Raw genomic sequence first — 16,940 nt, 5'->3', positions numbered from 1 at the left:
GATTGTTTCATCAGTTAAGGCATTCCCTGCCAAAAGAAGCGACATAATCATTAACTAATTACAACTAAATAATAGCATAGTACATTTTGACAAGTTAACGCACATTCTGTTAAGAGTTGAAAGCTCAAGAAAGAGAATAATGAAGCTACTACTCTCACAAAATCTTCAGAGCCAATATGGGAAATAAACTCTTCGAGAGTTTTCACCAACCACGTGTCTTTCTTTTACCCTCTTGTTCTCATTGTGTAAAAAGCATTTGGATTTATGTTAACATTTTACAATAACACACTAAGCTATCAACTTATTTTTCCTGATTTTAACCAATCATAAACCATAGAATCTACTGACATTCAAAGTTTCAACATGCTGAAATCATCATTTTGGCTGTTGCCCCCATTACCAATGAAGCAGCAAGATACACATGGTGACTCTCAGATGTGAAAAGAATAAGGAAAAGCAAGTCAAGAGAGGAAAATCAGTGTTTCCAAATGTAATCCAGTTTATTTCAGAAGCCAAAACAAACATGAAGACATGACTGAAATGGCATGCTAACAGTACTGTCTCTGAGGAGCATCATACCTTAACTGAAAAATAACTTTTTAAAATTAATGCAAAATGAAATTATGTGTTTTATGATTTCTTAAACAATGACTCAATTTTTAAAAAAATTTTACTATACCAGTGTCTGATGAATGATCAGTGTCTAGTCATTCCCAATCTCCTCACATACATTCCATCAAAATTCTGAAAAGGAAATAATTGAGAATATTTTTCTAAAATCTGTCCTTTATAAAGCTCATAAAAGGATAATTAATGAATAGGCTCTCCAGTCTTGTAGGCAGTATAGATTCTTCTAGCTCAGAAAAGGTGACTAAACTAAAGGAATTAGTACAGGGTAAACAACATGAATGTAGGTATGGAATATCAAGTTATTGTTGTTTTTAATTTACTTATTGTAGCTGTATTTCCTATATTGTAGCTATATTGGTACCTTTCCACCTTAACTCCACTATCATGAAACTTCATACTAGACTTCTAAAGTTGGCCAGTTTCAGTTTACTGCTGGAGAAATGAGGAAAGAGAGGGTATACAACAAAAACTATTAAGGGGTTTTGTACTAAACATTAGAAACCAATTACAATATAATAGAAGTAGTAAGTCATTTAATATATTACTTTTTGCAACTTGGGTATGGGGCAATAAAATTTGTTCAACAAATGGTTATACATTTTTCTTGAGAGAGACAAATGAGTCATTATTTAGCATATGCCAAAAGGGAATTCAAAAGAAAAAAAATTAACATCAGAAGGTAGAATGAGATCCACACATTAAAGTGTGGTACTAGTATCACAAACCACAAAAAATTGTAGAAAGAATTTAAATTATTTACCTTTCTAGTTTGGCACAAATGTCCTACAGCTAATTATCATGAGATATTGCCTGGAAATTAACCAGTCATGTTGCGTTTCTATCTCCAGATTTACAATTAGTAATGCTATTAATGTGGTTCCTGTACTTAGCGTTACTAATTATATTGCTATGAACTAATGGTGTTAAAAATAGCAATAGCCATCAACTACCAATTAATGCTTAATGAGAGCATATAAAGCCTGGCATTGTAATGAATTTCAAAATTATTGTTGCTTGTGTTACTCTTGTCATTGTGCAAAAATGGGTGTAACCAGTAACCACTGAAGTAGGGCATTGATTGAAAGCACAGTTACTACACTGCTGCAGGAAAATCAAGAAATAAATGACTCCCTGAAGGAATATAGGGTTCTCAAGGCAAGAATACTAAAGTGGTTTGCCATTCCCTTCTCCAGTGGCTCACATTTTGTTAGAACTCTCCACCATGACCCATCTGTCTTGGGTGGCCCTACAAGGCATGGCTCATAGTTTCATTGAGTTAGATAAGGCTGTGGTCCATGTGATCAGTTTGGTTAGTTTTCTGTGATTTAGGTTTTCATTCTGTCTGCCTTCTGATGGTAAGAGGTTTGTGGAAGTTAATTAATGGGAGAGACTGACTGTGGGGGAATCTGGGTCTTGTTCTAATAGGCAGGGCCATGCTCAGTAAATTTTAATCCAATTTTCTGCTGATGAGCAGGACTGTGTTCCCTCCCTGTTGTTTGGCCTGAGGCCAAACTATGGTAGGGCCTGACCCAGCAGCAGGCCACTGTTAACCTATGCCTCTGCTGGAGACTCCTGGACACTCACAGGCAAACCTGGCTCAGATGGACAGGGAAGCCTGGCGTGTTGCAGTCCATGGGGTCACAAAGAGTCGTACATGATTGGGCAACTGAACTGAACTGAACTGAAGGAACATATACTCCATTTTACCCTTAGAACTCAACTCATCTCTTAGGGAAGAATCTTTCCTAGATAGACAACATCAAAAGCAACTGAAACACAATTTGCAAAGATATTTGAAATCCACAAATAAAAAGGGTAATGTTTTAAAAACATTTTTTTTTTGAAAAGGAAGTTTTAGGGAGGAATCATTCAACAAATCATCTCTCCTAGAATTATAGAAGACAGAATATCCCAGAAGTTCACTATTATCAGAAGGCATATTTAAGATAAGAATACCCTGTATTAGCTAGAATAGGCTAAGTTATGCTGCAGTAACAAACCCTATCAGCAGCTTAACATATAAAATTTATTTCTTGCTCACATCTTATGTCCAGCACCGTCACTTAGGGGCTACTGCCCACTACAGTTACTCCTATTTTTAGAGTACTCCCTGTCACGTACTCCAGTGATCTTCAGAGGGAATTTGGACAATGGTGCCCTCTGTACTATGTCTGTGCAGAAGTGACATATCACTTTAGAAGATATTTCACTGGAGAAAACAAATCACATGATTATGTCTAAGTAAAGGTAATGAAGAACGGTACCCAGAAAAATAACAGCTGAAATATTAGTGCACCACCTCATGTTTTAGTTCTTTGGCACTGTTTTAATGACTACAGCAAGAAGACAATGTCTATGAGAACTTCACTAGAGAACTGCCTAGTGGTGGGGGAACATTAATAACAACACCAATACACCTCTTTGAGTTTCCATAATTATGTTTGACTTTGTCACTAAAAAGTCATTTCCAACAGTGGGTTAGTGAGAATACGCTATTAGTATACAGTATTGCAGTTTATTAAATGCAAATATATCTTTTCAACTTCAGAAATGCACTTTAATATTTTACCTTGACATCAGCCTTTTTAACCCCTGAGTGAGTGAAAATCACTTAGTCGTGCCTGACTCTCTGCAACCTCGTAGCCCCCAGGCTCTTCTGTGCATGGAATTCTCCAGGCAAGAATACTGGAGTGGGTAGTCATTCCCTTCTCCAGGGGATCTTTCCAACCCAGGGATCAAACCTGGGTCTCCTGCACTGCAAGTAGATTCTTTACTGTCTAAGACACCAGGGAAAGTCTTAGTCAAGACTGTAGTATATTCAAGAACAGGAAACAGCAGAAGTTATCATAAAATGAGGTAAGAAAAGGAGTAATTTAGCCAATAAAGAGGCTACCAATGTGCACTTGTATGTGTGAGCATATTCTCAAACCAGCACAGGAGTCTGCTTACAGCATCCATACTACAGTGGCAATAAGACGCTAAAGAAAACTAAATAAGACACTAAGAGGACTCACAGGACTCAATTACCACATTTACAAATCTATACTTTATTGCAGGAAAATCATAAAAATATAACATCAGTATTAAACTAAGGGTATGCATCAGAGCCAAGGTTGCCTCATAGCAAGGGGTCCCAAGAGACTCCTTGTGGATTCCAATTGTCCTTTCTCTGCAGGGTCATCCTGGAAGAACTTTCTCTCTTAAATCAGGAAGCTTTAACATGGATACAAAACATCTTGGAAATAGGCTCCCCAAAATGGAATCTTAGCTGGTGCTTCTAACACCCCACTGGTCAGGCAGGCATATCCTTGCTATGTGAGAAGTCCAAACAGTAAGCCCACGGGTACCAAAACCAGGTCCAAACCACAAATATTGATGTTATCAATAAACTATATATATTGACAAGCTGGCACAAACTGCCCTGAAACTTGTGTCAGAACCATGGTTATAAACCGCTACTACTAATCAGGCTTGGGGCTTCACATGTGGCCCAGTAGTAAAGAATCTGCGTACAATGCACAAGACATAGGTTCAATCCCTGGTCAGGAAGATTCTCTGAAGTAGGAAATGGCAACCTATCCATTGCCTGGAGAATCCCATGGACAGAGGAGCCTGATGGGCTATAGTCCATAGGGTTGCAGAGTCAGACACAAAGGAAGTGACTTGCCTGCACACACACAAGGTTATCTTTAAATTTCATCCTACCCTAGCCCAGCGCGCTCTGAAACACAACCACTGTCATTGCAGGGCTGTGACTTAGATTTGAGGAAGATAAGCTTTAGGCACATTTTCTGTTTCAGTTACTATTCCTGTGTGTAACACATTGCTCCACAATTTACAAGCTTAAAATAACCATTTATTAGACTTGCTGAATGTATGTTTTAGGAATCTGCAAAGAAGCACATTACAGTGAAAGATCTACTCCACCACGTCTGGGGCCTCAGTTGGAATCACCTCAAGGGTCCTTCACTCCCAGGGCTGATGGTTGATCCTGGCTGTCAGCAGACCCCTCAGCTGGGCTTACCCAGGACACTGACACTGACACCATTCAACATGATCGTGGGCATTTTTTTCACAACAAGCAGATTCAGATTTCTTATATGGTACCTCAGGGCTCCAATATGAATGCTTGAAGAAAAAGGAATAGAAGTACCAGCTTCTTAAGGCCAGGGATGGGAAACTGGTCCAGTATGACTCCCACTACGCTCCATAGCCAAGCATCCTCGGAGCCCAGATTTAAAGGACAAGAGAGGACACAGACCCCACATCTCAGTGGAAAGAGTGCCAAAGATTTTGAGGATTATGTTTTAAAACTAGGACATCTGCCTACAATAAAATGCTTTCAATATTTTGAAAACATTTTATTGTAGTTAAATTTATTTTCTATTTCCCTATATATCTATGTGAAACAAATTTAGCTGTTTTCTTTGGAAGCTTGTCATTAGAGTTCTTTCAAACAACTGTTTTTCAAGTTAGTGTGTGGAACGACTGGGCAGATGACAGGGCACATGGCAGGTTTCATTATAAGTCCTTGGGAAAAGTTACTGAAAACTTCTGGGACAAGAATAGAAATCCGACTTCAGTTAATATTCACCATTTAAGACTTTTCTGTGAATATTCTACTAGATAAATAAATTCAAATCATGATCACTGACCTTTCCTGCTCTTTCTCTAAAAGAGACTTTACATAAATAAATGAGCAGTTTTCACTAGTTGCAATTTCCTAGTAATACTGAAGTCGGATTTCTCTTCAGCTAATATATTATGTATTATAATATATATATTATATTATTCAGCTAATATATTAATATATTATATATAATATAATATATATTACCAGCTAATATATTTTTTGTGGAAGGTTACTAAGTATACTGAATGGGACAACAGTTTTCTGAGGTTGACATTTGTCTTTTCAATGGCTTCCAGGGTTTATTCCAGTGAATTGATTTACTAAGAGTTGCTCTTTATTTTCCTGCACATTGTGTATTATCTTTAATACTTGGCAGTTGCCTAATGGGTCATTCTTCCCAGAAAAAGAGTACTACTCTTTAGACAAGGTTATAGATATGGAGGATCATACTGTTTCTTTATTTTTACTTGTTCTTTGATTTAAGTTTAAATCATTTGACACTTTTCAAGACTGAAGAAAATGGCATGCTCCTATATATGATATTGATAATTTTACAATGATATGCTAATAAGTGCCTCCAACTTAAAATATAAAGTCTTTAAAATGAGGAGAAAAATCTATTTACAAAAGCAAATAAAAATATCAAAAATGTCAGATATTAAAAAGATATAATACCCATGAGAAAAAAAAAGCTAAAAAATTTCATTAAAGAATGTAATCATGCTTCTTGATGAGATTTTATATTTTGTACTCTTGCCTGGAAACTCCCATGGACCGAGGAGCCTGGTGGGCTGCAGTCCATGGGGTCGCTGAGGGTCTGACACAACTGAGCGACTTCACTTTCACTTTTCACTTTCATGCATTGGAGAAGGAAATGGCAACCCACCCCAGTGTTCTTGCCTGGAGAATCACAGGAACGGCGGAGCCTGGTGGGCTGCTGTCTGTGGGGTTGCACAGAGTCGGACACGACTGAAGCGACTTGGCAGCATATATATATATATATATATATATACACACATATAAACTATATATATAGTTACAATTGGTATGTTATAATTTCAAATAAAGATATTGAAGTTGACAGAATTATACTAAAATTCACATAAAAAAATAAAAACATAACCAAAAATGTTTTGAAATTCCCAATTCTTGGAGAGAGGGTTTGAAGCACCTTACCTGATACCAAACATACGATAGAGTTATTGCAGTAATAACAAAACAAGCCACTGGAAACCCAATTCAAAAAATCCCCAAATGGAAAATAGTGTTTAGGAAAATGGTAAATAGCTTGGATGGCATTTTACTCAGAAATATTAGAATTGTCTATCCTTAAGAATAAAAAAGTTAGAGACCCTACCTCAAACCATTAAGAAATCTTTAGATTGCTGGGAGAAATATCAATAACCTCAGATATGCAGATGACACCACCCATATGGCCGAAAGTGAAGAGGAACTAAAAAGCCTCTTGATGAAAGTGAAAGTGGAGAGTGAAAAAGTTGGCTTAAAGCTCAACATTCAGAAAACGAAGATCATGGCATCTGGTCCCATCACTTCATGGGAAATAGATGGGGAAAAAGTGGAAACAGTGTCAGACTTTATTTTTGGGGGCTCCAAAATCACTGCAGATGGTGATTGCAGCCATGAAATTAAAAGACGCTTACTCCTTGGAAGGAAAGTTATGACCAACCTAGATAGCATATTGAAAAGCAGAGACATTACTTTGCCAACCAAGGTTCGTCTAGTCCAGGCTATGGTTTTTCCTGTGGTCATGTATGGATGTGAGAGTTGGACTGTGAAGAAAGCTGAGCGCTGAAGAAGTGATGCTTTTGAACTGTGGTGTTGGAGAAGACTCTTGAGAGTCCCTTGGACTGCAAGGAGATCCAACCAGTCCATTCTGAAGGAGATCAGCCCTGGGATTTCTTTGGAAGGAATGATGCTAAAGCTGAAACTCCAGTACTTTGGCCACCTCATGAGAAGAGTTGACTCATTGGAAAAGACTCTGATGCTGGGAGGGATTGGGGGCAGGAGGAGAAGGGGACGACAGAGGATGAGATGGCTGGATGGCATCACCGACTCGATGGATGTGAGTCTGAGTGAACTCCGGGAGCTGGTGATGGACAGGGAGGCCTGGCGTGCTGCGATTCATGGGGTCGCAAAGAGTCGGACAGGACTGAGCAACTGAACTGAACTGAACATAATAAAGTTCTAAATTATAGATTAAAAGTTAGAAAAATACTAAGAAATATTTTTAACTTAGGATAAATAAAATCTTAAAGCAAATAATGAAACCCAATAGCAATAATAGGAAAGAATATATATGACAAGTTATGAACTTAAAACTTCACATCACAAAACCATAAATAAAAATATCTGAAAACATGTGACAAAAGGCAAACATCTATAAAGTGACAAAAATCCTTATGAATTTACAAGGAAAAGATTAACATAGAAGAAATGCACATGAATAATGAGCATAAAATTAGATCCTCAACCTCACTGGTAATCAGGAAAAAACAGATTTAAATAACACAAAATATCATTTTTTCACCTACTGAGTTAATAAAAAGTAAAAAGCACTACAACATACAGCAAAAGTGAGTTTTACTGGTAGGAGTACAACTTCATAAAACCTCTTTATAAAATAACACAACATTTTAAATAAAAACAAGACATTGACCCAGAAACTTCACTTACGGGAACATAGGTTGGAAGAACCACAGTGTTGTCAATGCACAGGAAGATATGGAGGCAAGAGGGTACTGCAGTTTTGCCTAAGTGTCACAAATACTAGAAAATAACAACAACAACAGCAACCATTATGTCACTTTTAGGAGAATGGTTGACTAGCTTTCAGAAGATCCAAATTATGAAATATCAGGTAGTTATTTCAAAGAAAGTCTGAGCTCTGTATATTGACTGGCAAGAGTGCCCATGATGTATTGAACAAAAAAGCAGTTTCACAGTAAATTCTCTAGCAGAATCCTATATATATTTAACAAAAGAAGAGGAGAACAGAAATAAATAAATATACATCTACATATGAATAAAGTTTGTATAAGCTTAAAAAATGACTTGTAAGGATTCCATGAGAGTTACATTTAAGGGGAGTGCTCTAGGGGCTAACAGTACTTTAGTTGACTAACAATTTTTCTTTATCTCTAATTTATTTCTCTAAATATCCATTGCTTCGTAACTTAAAAAGAAAAAAAACACTCAAAAGAAATAGAGTGTCTTGAAATTCAATTTTAAAAGCAAGTTCACTGTGTTAAATAATATAGCTATTCTAGACTTTGCACAGATTCTTCTCACCCCAAGTTGAAATTTTTTAAAAAATAAATAAATAAAAGGATTTCTATTTTGCAGCAATAAACCTTCCCTACCATGTGCCTAGTAAGATGAATGCAAATGAATATAACCACTTCTACTTGTATGTGCAAAGAATATTTGTGCTCATGAGAATAATGGAGAAACATATTTTGGCATGTTTTATTAATATATGTTCCTAAATTAGATTATTGAATACCTTATGTATAAGGCACCTATTATACAGCCTGGGCTTATTTGACCTTTGTTCTGTGTTAGAGCTCCAAAAAAGGTTACTATGCTTTCTCATCTCCTCTCAACTTCAAGAGAAGCAGAAGGTAGACAAAACTCAATGGCCCTGTATGGGGCATGATGTGCTAAAGAAAATACGTGATCAGGAAAGAAGAAGACCTCAGGACTAGAAGATAATTCCAGTGGATGCTATTATAAACACCTAGAGGCATGTGTGTGTGTGTGTGTGTGTGTGTGTGTGTGTGTGTGTACATTTCTGTCTAACTTCTTGTGTGTTTTCAAGATTCACTTCAGTTCAGTTGCTCAGTCATGTCCGACTCTTTGAGACCCCATGAATCGCAGCATGCCAGGCCTCCCTGTCCATCACCAACTCCCAGAGTTTACCCAAACTCATGTGCATTGAGTCGGTGATGCTATCCAGCCATCTCATCCTCTGTTGTCCCCTTCTCCTACCGCCCCCAATCCTTCCCAGCATTAGGGTCTTTTCCAGTGAGTCAACTCTTTGCATGAGGTGGCCAAAGTATTATAGTTTCAGCTTCAGCATCAGTCCCTCCAACGAATACCCAGGACTGATCTCCTTTAAAATGGACTGGTTGGATCTCCTCGAAGTCCAAGGGACTCTCAAGAGTCTTCTCCAACACAGTTCAAAATCATCAAATCTTCAGTGCCCAGTTTTCTTCACAGTCCAACTCTCAATCCATACATGACCACTGGAAAAACCATAGCCTTGACTAGACGGATCTTTGTTGGCAAAATAACGTCTCTGCTTTTCAATATGCTATCCAGGTTGGTCATAACTATCCTTCCAAGGAGTATCTTTTAATTTCATGGCTGCAGTCACCATCTGCAGTGATTTTGGAGTCCAAAAAATAAGTCAGCCACTGGTTCCACTGTTTCCCCATCTATCTGCCATGAAGTGATGGGACCAGATGCCATGATATTAGTTTTCTGAATGTTGAGCTTTAAGCCAACTTTTTCACTCTCTTCTTTCACTTTCATCAAGAGGCTTTTTAGTTCCTCTTCACTTTCTGCCATAAGGGTGGTGTCATCTGCATATCTGAGGTTACTGAGATTTCTCCTGGCAATCTTGATTCCAGCCTGTGCTTCTTCCAGCCCAGCATTTCTCATGATGTACTCTGCATAGAAGTTAAATAAGCAGGGTGACAATACACAGCTTTGATGTACTCCTTTTCCTATTTAGAACCAGTCTGTTGTTCCATGTCCAGTTCTAACTGTTGCTTCCTGACCTGCATATAGGTTTCTCAAGAGGCAGGTCATGTGGTCTGGTATTCCCATCTCTTTCAGAATTTTCCACAGTTTATTGTGATACACACAGTCAAAGGCTTTGGCCTAGTCAATAAAGCAGAAGTAGATGGTTTTCTGGAACTCTCTTGCTTTTTTGATGATCCAGCAGATGTTGGTAATTTGATCTCTGGTTCCTCTGCCTTTTCTAAAACCAGCTTGAACATCTGGAAGTTCACAGTTCACGTATTGCTGAAGCCTGGCTTGGAGAATTTTGAGCATTAATTTACTAGCGTGTGAGATGAGTGCAACTATGTGGTAGTTTGAGCATTTTTTGGCATTGCCTTTCTTTGGGATTGGAATGAAAACTGACATTTTCCAGTCCTGTGGCCACTGCTGAGTTTTCCAAATTTGCTGGCATATTGAGTGCAGCACTTTCACAGCATCATCTTTCAGGATTTGAAATAGCTCAACTGGAATTCCATCACCTTCAGTAGCTTTGTTCATAGTGATGCTTCCTAAGGCCCACTTGACTTCACATTCCTGGATGTCTGGCTCTAAGGTAAGTGATCAGACCATCGTGATTATCTGGGTTGTGAATTGGAGAATATGATAAATCCCTTAATGTATTCCATTCTCCTATCCTATAAGATCCCAGAACAATGTGTCATCTCTAGAGTTCTTGAGGCACAAAGAATCTCTGTATTCACTACATTTTATATCCCAAATAAAAAATAGTTCATCTAATACTAAATGGATAGCTCTACAAAACCTTACATTAAGTGTGTGATATACCCAAATGAAATGGCATCTTCTACATGGAGAGAAACTCCAGACAGAGGGAGAGTACATATTCATCATGTTTTGGGTGCACAGTGAGGACTTAGTAGTTCTCATTGTCTGAAGCTGAGAAAAGTAGTTAGTTGAATAATAAGTATTTATTCCACTGTTCACACATCAGAATACTGGAATCAGGCCGACTAGTAGAAGAAGTCACTATATTCCTCCAGGAGTAGTCACACAGGCCTGAAGCCTGGGCCAGCTGAAGACACGTGCTGGAAAACAGAGTTTGTTTCACATGTGAACCAAACATGACTGAGGAATGCACGAAGGTTGTTTTGCTCCGGAACTAGGGTGCAGACAGACGTATTTTCAGAGTCCCTGTGCAGTTGGGAAGAGTTCTCAGGGGGATATAAAATCTCTAAAAAGGTGAAACAGGGAGAGCTCCTAATACTTGATGCCTTCCTAACCCCACACATGTGGTCTCCTGAGTTGCTGACCGCCACTTTGGGATCTGAGGGTGGCCAAATGGCTCCTTTCTGGAAGCACGTTGTGTTAATACCTGTTCTAGCTCATCTCTGCAAAGCTATCTGTGTCTTGTATCATTAAAGAAATTATATGTCTTTAGGATGCATCTGCTGGTGTCCTTCTGTCAATCACAATACTCCTTATTTTGAGAATAATCCATTTATAACATGAGCTTTTAGAAAGTATAAAGAACATGGTTACTTTTCCAAGTAAACTGAACAGTTATTAATTTTTAAGAATGGTTTGTTTTCTAAGGCTAGTTATTCACTGGCAAAATTCCTGTTTTCACGTGTATGAGACAGTGTAATTATATTTATAACTAGGATGTTATTCAAAATATTCAACAGCTAGTAGGATAAGACAATGGCACCCCACTCCAGTACTCTTGCCTGGAAAATCCCATGGATGGAGGAGCCTGGAAGGCTGCAGTCCATGGGGTCGCTGAGGGTCGGACACGACTGAGTGCCTTCACTTTCACTTTTCACTTTCACGCATTGGAGAAGGAAATGGCAACCCACTCCAGTGTTCTTGCCTGGAGAATCCCAGGGATGGGGGAGCCTGGTGGACTGCCGTCTATGGGGTCGCACAGAGCGGACACGACTGAAGCAACTCAGCAGCAGCAGCAGCAACAGCTAGTATGGCTTTGGCAAGGACCTTACAAAACAGATGCCATCCGTAAACAACTAGTACTGATGAGTAGCATTCAGATACCAGTCCTGTTTACAACTATCTGTGCAAAGAAAACACAAAAATGAAAAATATAAATTTGCATTAATCAGTGATTGGTAATACTTCTCTGGCAGGCTCCTAAATAGTCAAGCGACATTGCCAAAATAACTAAATTACTTGCCTCTTCCCTCAGAATTTTTCTGATACAAAAAGGATTTGTGACAGTATGTTGGATTGATGCATTTAAAATTAGGAATTTGGATATTACTAAACTTATTTGCTCATTTGTATGTATATTTATATCTCACCTTATTTTATGTAAATTTTGGAAAGACAGTAAACCCTGATTAGTAAGAACTTCACTGACTGCACTTTATAATTCTTGAAAACATTGAATAAAACATGGTATATCTTGAGATAAGCATATTTGTGTTATACTGAGAAACACATTTTATTAAGAACTGCATTTAAGAATGATATAATTTGATTTATTACTGCCCATTTAAAACTAGTACAAATGACTTTCAGCAAAGTAAATAAAACCTCTTCATAAATATTGCATAATTTTCTCCATCCATTTAATCCATACCTCTTATTTTCATCTATATTATTTTGGTGTATATCTAGCAAATATCTAGTAAAATTTTGAAACCAAATCCATTTTGAGTTTAATTTTTCAAAAAAAAAAAGTAAAAAATATCATTGACTATGTTTTTACTTCCATTTGTGTCTTCCCGAAAGGTAAAATATTCCAGTCTGATCTTTGTACCTATATAATCCTTGACCTCCTTATTAATCACACACACATATGCTAGTTAGAATAACATACTTTATGTAGCAATTCCACAATCACAGAAGACTAGTTTGTATCATATTTCATCAAACAATTGGATAAGTCTTCACAGTTGGGCATTTTTACTGCACCTCTTTAGAAAATGCAACTACTGGTAAATTATAAGTCCCATGAGTCCTGTAGAGAATTATCTATACAATTAAATTTCTTTCCTGATATCTCCACTTTATCTTCAATTTGAGTTTATAATTACAGTTTATTTTTTATGTTGTTTCTTCATGTCTTTCTACATTATTTTGCAATCCATCACAGAACTTGGTATATTCATTACCTGTATATGAGTTTGTGGTCAAACTAAGTCATTAAAATATTACATGTGGCTCTTCTTAAAAAATAAAAAAATTTTGTAGGAAGTTACATAAGTCATCTAGCTCCTTAAACTTTAAGAGACATATAAGACACTATCACACCAAATCATTTTGGCATGACAACTGTGTTGAATTTAACCTTTGGATTCAAAGATCTATTCCCATTATAATTCATATGTATGGAATGTCAGCAAATGTTCATGTTCAGAGAGATCATTATGTATATCACACTCACATTACACATTTACCTTTCAAATAGATCATGCAGAAAGAACGAATAATAACATGAATAAATAAAACCTATATGTAATAATATAAAATATTCATCTTTGTCAATAGTTACAATCTATATCTCACAAAATCCTCCCCAAAACTGTTAATAAGCAGCCAAATGGACAGACTCAAAAGGTCATACCCATGCCTTGCCCAAGCTCTAGAGGATGTGCTAATGAGCACAAAACTAGCCAAAAGTTGGCAGCAGTTACAAGGAAGAAAAGCAGGGGGTCTGTGGACAATTCGCAAACTAATCAGCTTCTAAGTAATTAGAATTAAGCCACCATCATTTTAAACTTAGTTACATTCCAGTATATGATTCTCCCGTGAGCACCTTTGCTAAGCACTGCATAATGTCTATTTCCAATCTTGCCATGCAAATATGTTCCCACACTAAGCCTGAAAGATAATAAAGCTGATCATGTAAAATTTAAAAGCACATTCCTACAGCATTTACTATGTGCCAGGATACATTAAAAGCTCTAAGGATATTGAGATGAGTAAGATACTTTTTCTTTCTTATATTTCTTGCACTTATATTCTGATGGAGACCTAAAATAAGTAACTAAGTGGTCTGTTGCAAATTATTCTTTTGTTGAGCAACATAATTGAAAATGATGGTTATGGAAGCCACAGTGCGTTGGCCAAGAAGAAAATGGTGGATACAGAAATACAAATGATGAATACACCCCTCATTACAGAAGCTCAGAGTTTAAAAAAATAAAAAGAGGCTTCTTATTCTAACTTTGTATTCAGTGCAGTATTTTCTCTACAATTCTTCTAGACAAGTGACCCTCTGATTGCCAACTATTTTTCCCCACTGTCATCCATCTTTACCTATAAAGAAATCTTCCTGTGAATGTCCTTTAAATAAATAATTGCCATGCTCTGAAATCTATCACAAAAAGAATCAGCTCCTTAGTGTGCATGGCTTCCAAGACCTTCTGTCTCTGGTCCAAAGTCTTAATAGCCAACACATAACTCTGGCTCATCAGGCAAGCCTTCTCCTCTGTCATATTCATTGCCACTTGGGCTCTGTTGCTGACCTTTGTCCTCTGTTTATTTCAACCAAAGACATTTTTGGACACTCAGCTTGAGTACTACCTCTGGCTTTCCCTAACACTGTGACACAGCAGAAAGAACATAACCCATGTAGTCAAATTCTCAAAAGCTAGTTAGCTTCTTGATATTTGCTTTCTTATCTATGCAATGGAGGGAAATAATTCCTATCTCCCAGAGCTGTTATGAAAAGAATACTGAGTTCACACAAATCTTTTTTTTTTTTTCCATTCCCTTTTCTTTATTGACCTAATGCTATTTTATTTTTTTTCTAATATTATTGATGATATTTGTTAATTCTGGCACCCAAGCAACTTGTAAGTTCCATGAGGACATAACTTTTGTATTCCCTCACCCCTTTTGTATTCCCTGATGCAGTTCTGTATATACTCTAAGTGCTCAAGAAGCAAAGACTTGTAAATTGGCTAATTTCATAGATGTCTGTAAGTAAATAAAAAAGAAAAACACTAAAGAACTAATTAATATTTTGGTGGAGTACAAAACTGCTTCATCATAAGCAAAACTGGCTGGGCATGAAATCCAGCTATAACAAAACACTAGGAAATACAAAAAATAAAACAAATTAAATAGAATATTTTACCAGACTTAAAAAAAAAATTGCTGTACTCATAGTTAGAGAGAACAGACTGGCAGTTGCCAGGGTGAGGGCTGGGGAAGTGAGCAAAATGACTGAAGGTGATCAAAAGGTACAAACTTCCAGTTATAAAATAAATAAATCCTGGGGATGTCATGTACAGTATGGTGACTGGAGTCAATAATGCTGTATTGGATATTTGAAAGTTGATAAGAGAGTAGATCTTAAAATTTCTCATTTCAATAAAAAATGCTAACTATGTGTGCTGATAGACGTTAACTGATAGGTTCAGTAAACATTAACTTAATAAACATTGGTTATTTTGACATGAAACTATACTAATCCAATATTAGATTTTCACATTTAAACACACATGTACAGAATACAGTTGTTTGAAAATAATACAGTTTTTCTACAGAGGGTGATCATCACGTCTTCAATCAAAACTCAAAACCTAGATATCAGAGCTGTCTATTTGTCAAGAGGCACATGAAAAGATGTTCAACATTGTTAATTATTAGAGGATGCTAATCAAAATTACAATGAGGTATCTCCTCTCACCAATTAGAATGATCACTATCAAAAAAATCAACAATGAATGCTGAAGATGGTGTGGATAAAAAGGAAACCTCCTACACTATTGTTAGGAATGTAAATTGATGTAGTCACTATGGAGGACAATATGAAAGTTCCTTAAGGAACTAAAAATAGAGCTATTATATGATCCAGCAATCCCACTTTTGGGCATATATCAGGAAAAATACATGGTTTGAAAGGATACATGCACCCCAATCTTCATTGCAGCAATGTTTATAATAGTCAAGACATGGAAACAACCTAAATGTCCATCAACAGAGGAATGGGTAAAGAAAACATGATACATATGTACAATGGACTACTTCTTAGCCATTTAGAAGAATGAAATATTGACATTTGTAGCAACATGGATAGACCTAGAGATTATCATATTAAGTGAAGGAAGTCAGGCAAAGACAAACATCATATGATATCACTTATGTGCAGAATCTAAAAATAAAAATACAAATTAACATTTAGAAAACAGAAACAGACTCACAGGCTTAGAGACAAAAACTTATGGTTACCAGGAGGAAGGGTAGGGGAGAGGGATAGATTGGGAATTTGGGATTGACAAGTACCCACTGCTATATTTAAAGTGAATTCTGCTCAATATTCGGTAATAACCTAAATAGGAAAAAAGTTTGAAAAAGAATAGATACATGTATATGTAAAACTGAATCACTTTGCTGTATACATGAAACTAACACAATATTGTTAACTATGTTCTAATACAAAATAAAAAAAATTAATGCTGTCTGTTTACACATTTAGAAAAAACTAAACAAAGAGAAAAAATAAATGTCAAATTTTCTGGTTTCTAAAAGATAGAGAATATGTTTCAAGTTAAATAAAATCTAAAAACAACCATCTTCCTAAAGAAAAGTCAGCTGTGAGAAGAGTCACCATGACATTCCGCTGGAATGATCCAAATCTGTTTTCCAGTTCATATTTAGTAATTAAGCACAAAACACAGTCTGATGATGTTTGGGGATATTTTATTCCAATAGTGTTTCAGACATGTCCATGGATGAATTTAAAAGGCATGATCAGGAATTCCTGAACAGCATCAAATACTAATTTATATAATCAGGGGATCTGTTTTGTCTCTAGTTCAAATTAGATATTGCTTGGCAAATATTTATCTAATTATGAGACAAAATACTTCATTATACTTCATTATGCTTGAATCCTATATATCAAAGAAGAATATACTCCATAAACTCAAATTCATAAACA

The sequence above is a fragment of the Bos indicus genome, chromosome 1 (genome assembly GCF_029378745.1).
Source record: "Bos indicus isolate NIAB-ARS_2022 breed Sahiwal x Tharparkar chromosome 1, NIAB-ARS_B.indTharparkar_mat_pri_1.0, whole genome shotgun sequence".
Lineage (NCBI taxonomy): Eukaryota > Metazoa > Chordata > Mammalia > Artiodactyla > Bovidae > Bos > Bos indicus.
This window is presented reverse-complemented; position numbering follows the sequence as displayed.